Here is a 12,416-nt window from a genome sequence, read left to right on the forward strand (position 1 = left end):
GAAGAGAGAAGGAAGACAGGATACGATATAGACGTTTGCCGGTTTGCCTCCAGATTGAGATGTTTCAACTTCTGGAGAAAAATAAATTACTAAGGGGGAAAATTTTCAAAATAGCGGACTAAACTTGCCTATCTCACCGAAGATGACGTTAGAAAAAAAAATCCACCATCTGTTTCGCATTAGGAATATAGGATTTTTGGCCGTAAAATTGAAAATTTCAAACTCCTAGCTGATTTTTTTTAATCGTCCATGGTTTTATCTCCTCCACAAAAAAAAGTAAAAATCCTGATATCAATGTGCAGTTATATATTTGAATAATTTGAACGAAAAATAAGGCTCTGGAAAGTGGCGGTCCCCCCCGTAGTAAAAAATCTGGAGGATTTTAGCCCGTATCTGGAGGAAATATAAATACATCTTGCAACAATGCAACACTGTGAAGTGAACAAACAAAACTTATCACCCCCATTCAACACGGAGTGAAAGAGTGAAGTATAGTGAAGTGTGAGTGTGAGTTACTTACCTATTTTACTTTTTTCTAATTTTTCCAAGATTTTCTACCTACTTTATTCCAGCATTTCGGAAAAAAGACATGAAAATTTCAACAGTTACCTCATATTGACAATTTCTCTTTAATCATACCTGTATCATTTTTGAAATGAACATTTTGTAGTCAGTGCTTTTCAAGTTCAATGTAGATTTTAACCTCACACTTTTTAGTTCTACCTGCCAAGAACATCATACCTAGGTACCTAGAGTTTTAATTTTCCATTTTAATCTTTCTACCTAAAATTAGGTCAGCAAAAATAACTAAAAATTTAATTAATAAAGTACCTACATTATCCAAAGTATTTTTTTTTTATTATTTTTTTATTTTCCATTGAAATTTAAAGAAACTGAAAAAAATAGAAAATTTAAAGAAAAGGAAAATAGCCTGTCCGTTTTTCCCTCGCGAATGAAGACCGATAAAGAAATAAAGTTCGAACCAAGATACTCTTGACTCAGAGCTGAACACGTGAAGGTTCGTACTGTATTACCATTATCTTAGTGATAACTTTCAGACTGATAAACAATTCTTATCACCTCTTCTGATCTTTAGGGTCTTCGGCTCTTCGGATGTAGAGTAAAAACATCTGTCTTGTTACGTGCACATAATTGCCAAATCTTAGGGAACTGTATGATGAGACTTTTGTCATCTCCACCAGCCAGCCTGGTTAGCTTGGTTGGTAGAGCGTCTGCTTTGCAAGCGCTAGGCCGCGGGTTCGCTTCCCGCCCGGGGGCATTTTTCATCCTGAACGCTTCAGATCTTTAGGGTATTCGGATGTAGAGTAAAAACATACGTAATGTCTTGTTACGTGCACATATTTGCCAAATCTTAGGGAACTGTATGATGAGATTTTTGTCATCTCCACCAGCCAGCCTAGTTAGCTTGGTTGGTAGAGCGTCTGCTTTGCAAGCGCTAGGCCGCGGGTTCGCTTCCCGCCCGGGGCGTATTTCATCCTGAACGGATAATGTTCGTTCTCGGAACGGCTGGCTTTCTCCAATCCTGTTTTCCTTCTCTCTTCGATTTCGGGACGATAAGACCTTAAGAGTTACAGTTCCCTCTATCAAACCTATTAAATTGTTATACTGGTTTCAGTTCTTTTTTCTTCTTTAAAGAGAAAAAAAATTGCCATTCGCCGGGGATGGAAGAGGTCCTTCCCTCCGGTTTCGGTAGGTATGTCGAGAAGTTGATCACCTTAAGATGTTCTCTTAATGTGCCTTCCGTAACATTTCCTAACCTTGCTCTGTGAGCTTGTGCATCAATAATAATCATCCCGAGAAAGAAATTTGATTGAGTACTTATTTAAAGCCTTTCAGAAATAATTCTTACTTGTATCAGAAATAAAAGTGTACCTACCCTGTTCTTAATTCCCCCATATTCCCTTAGTTACGTAATGTGCCTTTCGTAACATTTCCTAACCTTGCTCTGTGAGCTTGTGCATCAATAATAATCATCCTGAGAAAGAAATTTGATTGAGTAGGTACTTATTTACTTAAAGCCTTTCAGAAATAATTCTTACTTGTATCAGAAATAAAAGTGTACCTACCCTGTTCTTAATTCCCCCATATTCCCTTAGTTACTCTTCGTGACGGTAACTAGCTACTAGCTCTTGTTAAAGCGAATAGAGCAGTTGCGCTGACTCAGGTGAGTTTTCAAAGTCAAAGAGCAGAAAAAATGAGGAACTAGAGAATTTTTCTTTTTCTTCTACGACTTCTAAAGTACTAACAACACCCAGATCTATGATTCAACCTATTTGTTTCTCAAGTAGGTAGTCAATCATTGCTTCTTGCATCTATTCCTTCTGTATTGATCTAACTTTAGCCTTTCCTAAAAGCATCATTAGCATCTACTTTGAGTCTACTAACAACACCCAGATCTATGATTCAACCTATTTATTTCTCAATTAGTCAATCATTGCTTCTTGCATCTATTCCTTCTGTATTGATCTAACTTTAGCCTTTCCTAAAAGCATCATTAGCATCTACTTTGAGTACTTTGCATTTCACAATATTTTGATACCTATCAAAGAACCTAAATACTTATTTATAATCATTGTATTAATAATTCTTATTCAGAGAAATAAAATTAACCCGGTTAAAAGTTCCCAACTATTAAGCTCCTCTGATAGTGAGCTATATCTGTGAGCTTACACTAGAATGAAATTTCTTTTGTGAGAAAAGCAAACAATGACTATAAATATCAGGGACTTTGTACCATAGACCATTATCATCATAATAAATACCCCATCATGTTGTCACTTTGTTAAAATACAGTGTGCACTATGAGCTGGTTTATCATTTTATGCACAGGGTGTCTAAACTGTTCGATTTTATTCGAAGTCCCTGCCTAATGCTAATGAGTAGTAATGAGATCAAAAGTGATATCCTATCTTGACTTATGCAGCTGAATACCTGAAAGTCAAAGTACAAGTTCATTATTATTTACCTAAAAGAGTTGGTTTTAAAAGTTCCTTAGTAACCTACCAAATTTGAAAAGTGGTTGGGTGGAAGAGCTGTGGTTGGGTGGAAGAGCTGTGGTTGGGTGGAAGAGTTGTGGTTGGGAGGAAGAGTTGTGGTTGGGTGGAAGAGCTGTGGTTGGGTGGAAGAGCTGTGGTTGGGTGGAAGAGCTGTGGTTGGGTGGAAGAGCTGTGGTTGGGTGGAAGAGCTGTGGTTGGGTGGAAGAGCTGTGGTTGGGTGGAAGAGCTGTGGTTGGGTGGAAGAGCTGTGGTTGGGTGGAAGAGCTGTGGTTGGGTGGAAGAGCTGTGGTTGGGTGGAAGAGCTGTGGTTGGGTGGAAGAGCTGTGGTTGGGTGGAAGAGCTGTGGTTGGGTGGAAGAGTTGTGGTTGGGAGGAAGAGTTGTGGTTGGGTGGAAGAGTTGTGGTTGGGAGGAAGAGTTGTGGTTGGGTGGAAGAGCTGTGGTTGGGGGGAAGAGTTGTGGTTGGGTGGAAGGGCTGGGGTTGGGGGGGAGGGGAATATCTACTAATCTAATCGTTTGTATTGTGAAGATATTAGAACTAATCTCTGGTATTGTAGTCATGGTACCTATCTTGTACTTGTCTTGGTGAAATATTTGCTAGGTGATGTCCTGATTTCCCTGCTGAGTATTCGATTATTTGCTAATGATAGTGATAATGATATATTGACCGTTAATCTGGGTACAATGGTTTCTTACATTCTCAATAGGTATGTATTGAAAGGTAGAGATGCTGTCGATCCAGTTGCTATAGGTACCTACTCAAATAATATTGTGATGTGAACCTGGAACTATGTATTACAGTCTTGCGGGCAACATGTAAGGTACCTATGGGGCTACGATAAATAAAGGAGATGAGAAAGCCAGCCGCGATAGCACGTTCATTACGCCAGTTGTCGATCACTGAAGTTAAGCAACGTTGTGCGTGGTCCGAATGGTATCTGGATGGGTGACCATCTGGACAGTCGCGTGATCCTGTCTTTTACCGGCCTCAAACAGACTGGGTGAGGTTCGTGTGAGGCGGCGGCCGAGCGGGTAGCTTCTCACCAAATGGAGGGTGAAACCCCAGCCACTCAAGACCTTAGCAGTTTACAGAGACGTACCTACCTCTTTATTTTTAAGCCTCTATCAACACAAACAAGCTTGTCTAGTCTAGAATCTAACTACGATTAGCGTAAATTGTAGAGATATTAAATTTTATATTGTACATAGGTAGGTAAGGTTATTTTATTTAGCTTGGCGAATAAAATGCTCAAGACAAGCATTTCACAAGAGTCGGTAATCAGTTTTCAGTCTCAAACCTTGAAACCTTTAGCCACCTGTTGTGCAAGAGGTTTATATGACCATGCTGCATGGAGCATGGTACACACCATCTACTATCTACTGGTAGTTACCTAGTGCCATTATATCTATAGAGTTAGGTACCTATCTATGCTATTAATAGGTAGGTACATAGATATAAGCTGGTCATTTGAAGCTTGCTCTAGTGAAGTTTATTCTTCTTGACCATTAAACGAGTGAGATTACTGGTAGGTATTAGGTATACCTATTGGCTTCCAAATGCTTGAGAATTTTATGACTGTTTTGCGATCTAGGTATTTTATTATTTCTGACTTAACAGAAAGCCTTGAATTAGGAGACCTACCCGAATAAGCTAGTCCTGGGACTTCAACGAGTGCCTTGTTTATTCGGATACAAAACGGATTACACCTTTAAACAGGGCCGTATACCCACAGGATTTTATACAAAGGGGCCCAAGAGTCCAAAGAGTAATGTACCGGAGGGGACGCTCCAAATTTTCGGAGTCCCACTAAAAGGAAAGAAGCAAAAATGAAGGCTGAAGGGAGCGGGCCGGGCCCCCTCGCCCCCCCCCCCTAAAGTGCAGAACTTTTAACGCCAATCAAACAATTTCAATGCCTCTGAAAAGTTGGAAGAAGGTTAGAATGATAATATTATGAGAATGAAAAAAAAAAAAAAAAAACCTTTTTTCGAAATAAACAAACCCCAGTTTAGAAGACTATTTCAGTATGGTCCTGGAACGTCAGCCCGACATCCGGTGGCACCATCAACTGGCGAAGTATAGTATGCTATTCCTCTAATGCCTCATCTCGGCAGGATTGAGATCGAACCCGCGCTCTCCTACTCACTAGGCGCGCGCCTTACTACTTTGCGGCTTTGTCAGGATTAGAGCGTCTATCCACCGCGAGGTCGGTGCCTTTTGTATATCTATGAAACAGGAGGTGGTGGCAACATTGAGATTAGAATCAAGATTATACTAAAGTAAAATCAAGATTGTATGCTAAAGTATACTAAGTAGATAAGTATAATACGTATACTAGAGTAGTGTTCAAACCTGTATGTGAATTCTAGTCGGGCAAGGTTGATGAACGAGACATTTGATTGGCGCTGAGTTATAAGTTCTGATGTTAGTACGGGACAGGGTGTTTGTCAAGATCCGAATCACCATCTGTCTCCCAAAGATGTCTATTGTGGTTCTAATATTGGGACTAACTTGTGACAAAATATTGGGCATAAGACGGAGGTAACTTAGGATGATCTCGTACTTGCACATACTCCAAATTGTGCTCACAAATACTTCGGAATAATGGAAGGGTTGTTTTTTTTTAGGGAATTGTTCTTTGTATAGTAAGGTAGTAAGAATAACTACTTTCCAAATCGCCAATCCTTTCGGTTCATCCAGTTCAAGAAAATCCATTATGAAGTTTGAGAGACTGGGTGTAGGTGTAGGATGACTAATGTGGTAGTGGAGAGGGTGGCTAGTTGGCTACTAGTTATAGTTATACCCAGGACATAATACGAGTATGTAGAAGTCTCTCGCCATATTTGACTCACTGAAAGGACGGGTCCTAATCTAAAGGCCAGGGATAGGCTGGCATTGAAGCCAAATGTTAAACGTTGTCCTTACTTCTTAAGATTCAGTTTGTACGTTCTGTGTGTGTTTAGCAGTGACAGATCTCTCTCTCTTAGGTTACAATCTGGCGATTGGTTGGCAGCAGCAGTTTAGTTCTTCTCCATTCATTCCGATTTTGAGCTAGTCGTTTCAGCTCCATGTAGTTCTGGCATCCCATATCGGTCATTCGGTCTCCACATCTCTTATGTACTCTTTCCTGGGTCTCCCGCGTTGATTAGTTCCTTCAACCATTCCTTCAATGAGTGTTAGCAGCATTCCTTCATGTCTTAGATTGTGTCCGATCCATTTAGCCCGTCTTGCACTGATGTTATTTATTACTTGCCCTCTTTCTTCAATGTTTATCAATTAAATCTTGTATTTTATTTACTTATTTGAACAGTAGAAACTAATTTGTTATAATTTAATCATTCCCGCTTCAATGGATATGTTAACTTCCGCACTGAAAAACATCTCAACACTGATTTTTTACTCAAATTCTTGATGTTCTTTGTCCGATCTTCTCTTATTAAGACGGAGGTAACTGAGGATGATCTCGTACTTGCACATACTCCTATGGATATGTTAACTTCCGCACTGAAAAACATCTCAACACTGATTTTTTACTCAAATTCTTGATGTTCTTTGTCCGATCTTCTCTTATTTGTGCTCACAAATACTTCGGAATAATGGAAGGGTTGTTTTTTTTTAGGGAATTGTTCTTTGTATAGTAAGGTAGTAAGAATAACTACTTTCCAAATCGCCAATCCTTTCGGTTCATCCAGTTCAAGAAAATCCATTATGAAGTTTGAGAGACTGGGTGTAGGTGTAGGATGACTAATGTGGTAGTGGAGAGGGTGGCTAGTTGGCTACTAGTTATAGTTATACCCAGGACAGATCGCCATTTGCATTACTTGTGTGTCAGAACTGTTGTTTATTGTTAGCCTCCTTCTTATCTATACTCCGAGGCTTTATAAGTGCAGCTGATAACGGAACGGGATTTTGAATCGGTCCCTTGTACCGTAGATTGTAACGTTGCAACACTATGGTGGAAGTTCAAATCGGACATTAAAAGAAGGAAAAGGAGGAGGTTTAATAGGGTCGAGTGGATTGGAACACATCACATGCCTTCAGGCACACTCCATTTGTCAAGGGATTCGGCATTGCCTTGCCCTTGGGATCCAAAGTGTGCTCACAAATACTTCGGAAAATTAAAGGGTTGTTTTTTTTGGGGACTTGTTCTTTGTATAGTAAGGTATTAAGAAGTAAGAATAACTACTTTCCAAATCGCCAATCCCTTCGGTTCATCTAGTTCAAGAAAATCCATTATGGAGTTTGAGAGACTGGGTGTAGGTGATGTAGGATGACTAATGTGGTAGTGGGAAGGGTGGTTAGTTGGCTACTAGTTATAGTTATACCCAGGACATAATACGAGTATGTAGAAGTCTCTCGCCATATTTGACTCACTGGAAGGACGGGTCCTAATCTAAAGGCCAAGGATAGGCTGGCATTGAAGCCGAATGTTAAACGTTGTCCTTACTTCTTAAGATTCGGTTCGTACGTTCTGTGTGTGTTTAGCAGTGACAGATCTCTCTCTTTTAGGTTACAATCTGGCGATTGGTTGGCAGCAGCAGTTTAGTTCTTCTCCTCCATTCATTCCGATTTTGAGCTAGTCGCTTCAGCTCCATGTAGTTCTGGCATCCCATATCGGTCTCCACATCTCTAATGTACTCTTTCCTGGGTCTCCCGCGTTGATTAGTTCCTTCAACCATTCCTTCAATGAGTGTTAGCAGCATTCCTTCATGTCTTAGATTGTGTCCGATCCATTTAGCCCGTCTATCACTGATGTTATTTATTACTTGCCTTCTTTCTTCAATGTTTATCAATTAAATCTTGTGTTTTATTTACTTATTTGAACAATAGAAACTAATTTGTTATATTTAATTCATTCCCGCTTCAATGGATATGTTAACTTCCGCACTGAAAAACATCTCAACACTGATTTTGTACTCAAATTCTTGATGTTCGATCTTCTCTTATCTGTACACTTTCACTTGGAGGCATTGTCATCCTAGATCGCAATTTGCATTACTTGTGTGTCAGAACTGTTGTTTATTGTTAGCCTCCTTCTTATCTATACTCCCAGGCTTTATAAGTGCAGCTGATAACGGAACGGGATTTTGAATCGGTCTCTTGTACCGTAGATTGTAACGTTGTAACACTATGGTGGAAGTTCAAATCGGACATTAAAAGAAGGAAAAGGAGGAGGTTTAATGGGGTCGAGTGGATTGGAACACATCACATGCCTTCAGGCACACTCCATTTGTCAAGGGATTGGGCATTGCCTTGCCCTTGGGATCAATTTAATTTGAAGAAAAAAAGCTACACTGTTAATATGATAGAATGATATGATATCACCCGAAGAACCTTCTCCTTATGATGAGCTTTAGAGAACCAGTAGGAATGTATGAGTCATGGCTAGTCATAAAGTTGATTGATTGAGAACAAGTCCAGTAATATTGCAAATGGGATTGAGTCCAGTAATTGCAGTGTGGAATGTGGTGTCAAATGAAATACATATTAACGTAGTAGATACCATGGGCGTTTGTCAATGCGCCGATATCATACCGATTCCTCATTCGCAAAATCTGAAGCCAGAAAATGTCTGGATTCTGGATGGATGACTCTGTAACTTTTGAAGCAAGAAGCTACTGTGCTTCAATCCCCTCGATAGTTGATTTGTGGTAGTCGATAGTTGATCTTGTGGAAAACCCACGATAGGAATTTCCGAGTGGAAATTCTGCGTCAGAATTCCTATCTCTGAGGAACCCGGTATGGAAATGAGCGGTGTTACCTATCACCGTGCTGCTTCTTGGCTAGCGGGCTCGCATTGCGCTTAGTTGAGGTAATAGCTACTTCCTGGTGCATACTGTAGGAAACCCGAGTCTCAAGTCTCGTATATGTGGTTAGGCTTAGGCGACTTGCTCTCGTATTATGAACGAGTACCTGATGGTTTAATTGTTACATACCGGATTACCGAGGGAAAACCGTTTAGTCATCGTATTAATCCTATTTCCAGGTTTTGTTTTCGTACATTCCAACATATTAATGATTCATCTTGCTTGAAATAATCGAAATTTTCACTTTTGAACTGTTTGCTTGTGTTGGTGTTAATATCATCTATCATCTGCAAGGGCAGGCGTTTACCCCTTCCTAACCTGACTCAAGTAAGCAACCATCATTTCTTTTCTTTTTTTAAATAATTTTATTAATATGTATTATTTTTTAAGAGGTTTGATAGAGGGAACTGTAACTGCTAAGGTCTTATCGTCCCGAAAGCGAAGAGAGAAGGAAGACAGGACCAATTTGGCGTTTAACCTTTGATAACATAGATTCGAATATGAGAATCCGCGAATGCGTTGATAGTTGTTAAAAAAAAATAATTCCAAAGATCTCCCTCCAACATCAATCCTTTCATAGATTTGTACTTTTCATGGGTCTAAAATCACTTTTCTCCCCTACTTTGCTGAATCATAATGCTCCTCAATGTTATTCTAGCTAGGTGGTATGCTAGATGAAGGCGATACTTATTGGACACTTCTGCAACACCAATGATCCAGATTAAAAGGGCACAGTAACTCGATTGTGGTCAGTAGTCTAAAATCACTTTTCTCCCCTACTTTGCTGAATTATAATGCTCCTCAATGTTATTATAGCTAGGTGGTAAGTATGCTAGATGAAGGCGATACTTATTGGACACTTCTGCAACACCAATGATCCAGATTAAAAGGGCACAGTAACTCGATTGTGGTCAGGAACAAACAAAACTTATCACCCCCATTGCCCATTCCCCAATTCCCCATTCAACAGATCAACACGGAGTGAAAGAGTAGGTAAAGAGTGAAGTGTGAGTTACTTACCTATTTTACTTTTTCTAATTTTTCCAAGATTTTCTAATTTCTACTTTATTCCAGCATTTCGGAAAAAAGACATGAACATTTCAACAGTTACCTCATATTGACAATTTTCTCTTTAATCATGCCTGTATTATTTTTGTCATGAACATTTTGTAGTAAGTGCTTTTTCAAGTTCAATGTAGATTTTACCTCACACTTTTTTTAGTTCTACCTGCCAAGAACATCATACCTACCTAGAGTTTTAATTTTTCCATTTTAATCTTTCTACCTAAAATTAGGTCAGCAAAATATATCTAGTAAAAATCCATTTCTTTGTTGGAATATTTGCTGTGAAAAATATACATCATTCACTCATCTACCTTGAAAACCAGATTCAGATTCAAGTCTAAAGGATTCCCATCATATTTGAAGCAGATTTTGGGTGAAAATTTCCGCTATCTTGACAATTAGGTAAGTTTAACTTTTTTTTTACTAGTAGGTATATGTGTATGAATTATAAGTAGGTAAGTACTTACTGTAGGTACCATTTTTTAACTGAACTTTATGTAAGTTTGCTATCTTGTTTTGCCTAAACAGCTAACCTTGTTAAATCAAATGCAATGTAGTGAGGAAACTACTTCTTGGGCATTGAAAAACTTTTTAATGTGCCTGTGGTCAGTCAAAACATCGCCAATAAAAAATAGCACTTGCTGCAGTTTCATACTTGTGATTGTAACTTGGAACCTTGGCGTGGGTTGTGTAATTATTTGTACTTTGTAATGGTGAGGAGATTGTGATGTGCTTACCTCAGAGTTCCTTCCACTCCACACAAGTCACAGAGAAAACTGTACTGGGACTACTGGGCATGCAGGCTCCTCAGAAAGCAATGATTTCATATCTATGGTCACTTTTCGTTCCTTCAAATATTGTAGCAGGGCCCAAAGTGTAGAAAACTGTACTGGGCATGCAGGCTCCTCAGAAAGCAATGATTTCATATCTATGGTCACTTTTCGTTCCTTCAAATATGCTTAGAATTTTATCTTTCATTGTAAACTGAGTAGGCAATATGAAGGGATGTATTACTTGTGGCGTAATGAGTTGCAAATAGGATAACTGATTGAATCATAAATGTCGTGGTCAGGTTCCACCATTCCCCAGATTATTACGACAATATGCTTAGCTATAGGTGTTTTATGCTTATTTTAGCATACCACAAAGAATTTTATCTTTCATTGTAAAATTTGTAAAATGAGTAGGCAATATGAAGGGATGTATTACTTGTAGCGTAATGAGTTGCAAATAGGATAACTGATTGAATCATAAATGTCGTGGTCAGGTATTTGGTTAAAGTGGTCAATCAGGTTGATCCCAATTACCCGGAATTCTGCCTGGAATTTTGTTCCCATGGGATCAGACCATTATGTCATGCACTCATGCCATGAGATTAGATTTAAATTTGGACATTGCTTATGTCATGCGTTAGTTTTATCTGAGCCTGGTCCCAGTAACTTTAGATTTATTATCTTTGTTGATTTTGTGGATAAACCTGTGTATCATCTTTGTAGCAAAACCTATCCCAACTTCCGCGTTCTTCAAAAGTGGATCTATAAAATATTGGATTCTGGATTGAAACTGAGATTTGTTGTTTCCGAAATGAGACCTGTATGGTATGAGGTAGTATCACTATTCGTACAAACTGTATTTGAGATGGGAGTTATTTTCCTAGAAACTTGTTGGAGTTTTCCCTTTGACAATTTATTCGCATTGGAAGTAATTTTCTGCCCGTTTATTGGTATTGATAGTATTATTTTCCTTTGGATTCTCGGGAACTCTAGGCACATACTTCGTCTTTACTGCCTGTGACAAATTATAATTTGATAATTATCAAAGAAACCAGAAACATTATTTTCCAATTTAAACCGATACTTATGAATACAGGTTACGATTCTGCTGCTACATAAGGTGTCTCATTTTGTTTACAGCCTGTACCGTTGTCTGCTGACAAGAAACGTGTTAAATGGAGAGTACCTAATTGAGTGATTGCCTTTGTGAGGTCATAAATTGTCAATGCATTTGATTTGACTCAATAGTGTTTATGTTATCCGGGGCCAGTGATGAGATGTTCCATGTCTTTTGTTATCTTTTGATTGAGTAGGATGAGGACTGAGGAGTAGTATATTGGAACGACTAGTTAGTACTGGTAGTAGAATTCTTTGTTGAGATACAAGTGAGAGTACCTAATTGAGTGATTGCCTTTGTAAGGTCATAAATTGTCAATGCATTTGATTTGACTCAATAGTGTTTATGTTATCCGGGGCTAGTGATGAGATGTTCCATGTCTTTTGTTATATTTTGATTGAGTAGGATGAGGACTGAGGAGTAGTATATTGGAACGACTAGTTAGTACTGGTAGTAGAATTCTTTGTTGAGATACAAGTCTTGTTCGGACTACTTTGGACTGGTTGTGGAAATCTTTGATAGCTTCCGCCCAAGGTATTTCACATGGTCTATTGTCCTGCTCCCCGTATTAACATTTAATGACGGACTATCCAAATTACGCGTTGCCAAAACGACACAGTATCAACTTGTGATGTGATTGC

At 38.9% G+C, this 12,416-nt stretch overlaps 2 long non-coding RNA genes across 2 annotated transcripts; one reads left to right on the forward strand and one right to left on the reverse strand.

Annotated features, from left to right (window-relative positions):
- Positions 1 to 473: 473 nt before the first annotated feature.
- On the reverse strand, positions 474 to 10,208 carry LOC113466564. The gene is made up of 2 exons (XR_003390928.1): positions 10,071 to 10,208; positions 474 to 749 (listed from the first exon to the last, which is right to left on the reverse strand). It is a non-coding gene; the product is annotated as an uncharacterized LOC113466564 (long non-coding RNA).
- LOC113466565 lies at positions 9,785 to 10,252 on the forward strand. The gene is made up of 2 exons (XR_003390929.1): positions 9,785 to 9,827; positions 10,116 to 10,252. It is a non-coding gene; the product is annotated as an uncharacterized LOC113466565 (long non-coding RNA).
- The last annotated feature ends 2,164 nt before the right edge of the window (positions 10,253 to 12,416 follow it).

Source organism: Diaphorina citri, unplaced genomic scaffold (genome assembly GCF_000475195.1).
Source record: "Diaphorina citri unplaced genomic scaffold, Diaci psyllid genome assembly version 1.1 scaffold293, whole genome shotgun sequence".
Taxonomy (NCBI): domain Eukaryota; kingdom Metazoa; phylum Arthropoda; class Insecta; order Hemiptera; family Psyllidae; genus Diaphorina; species Diaphorina citri.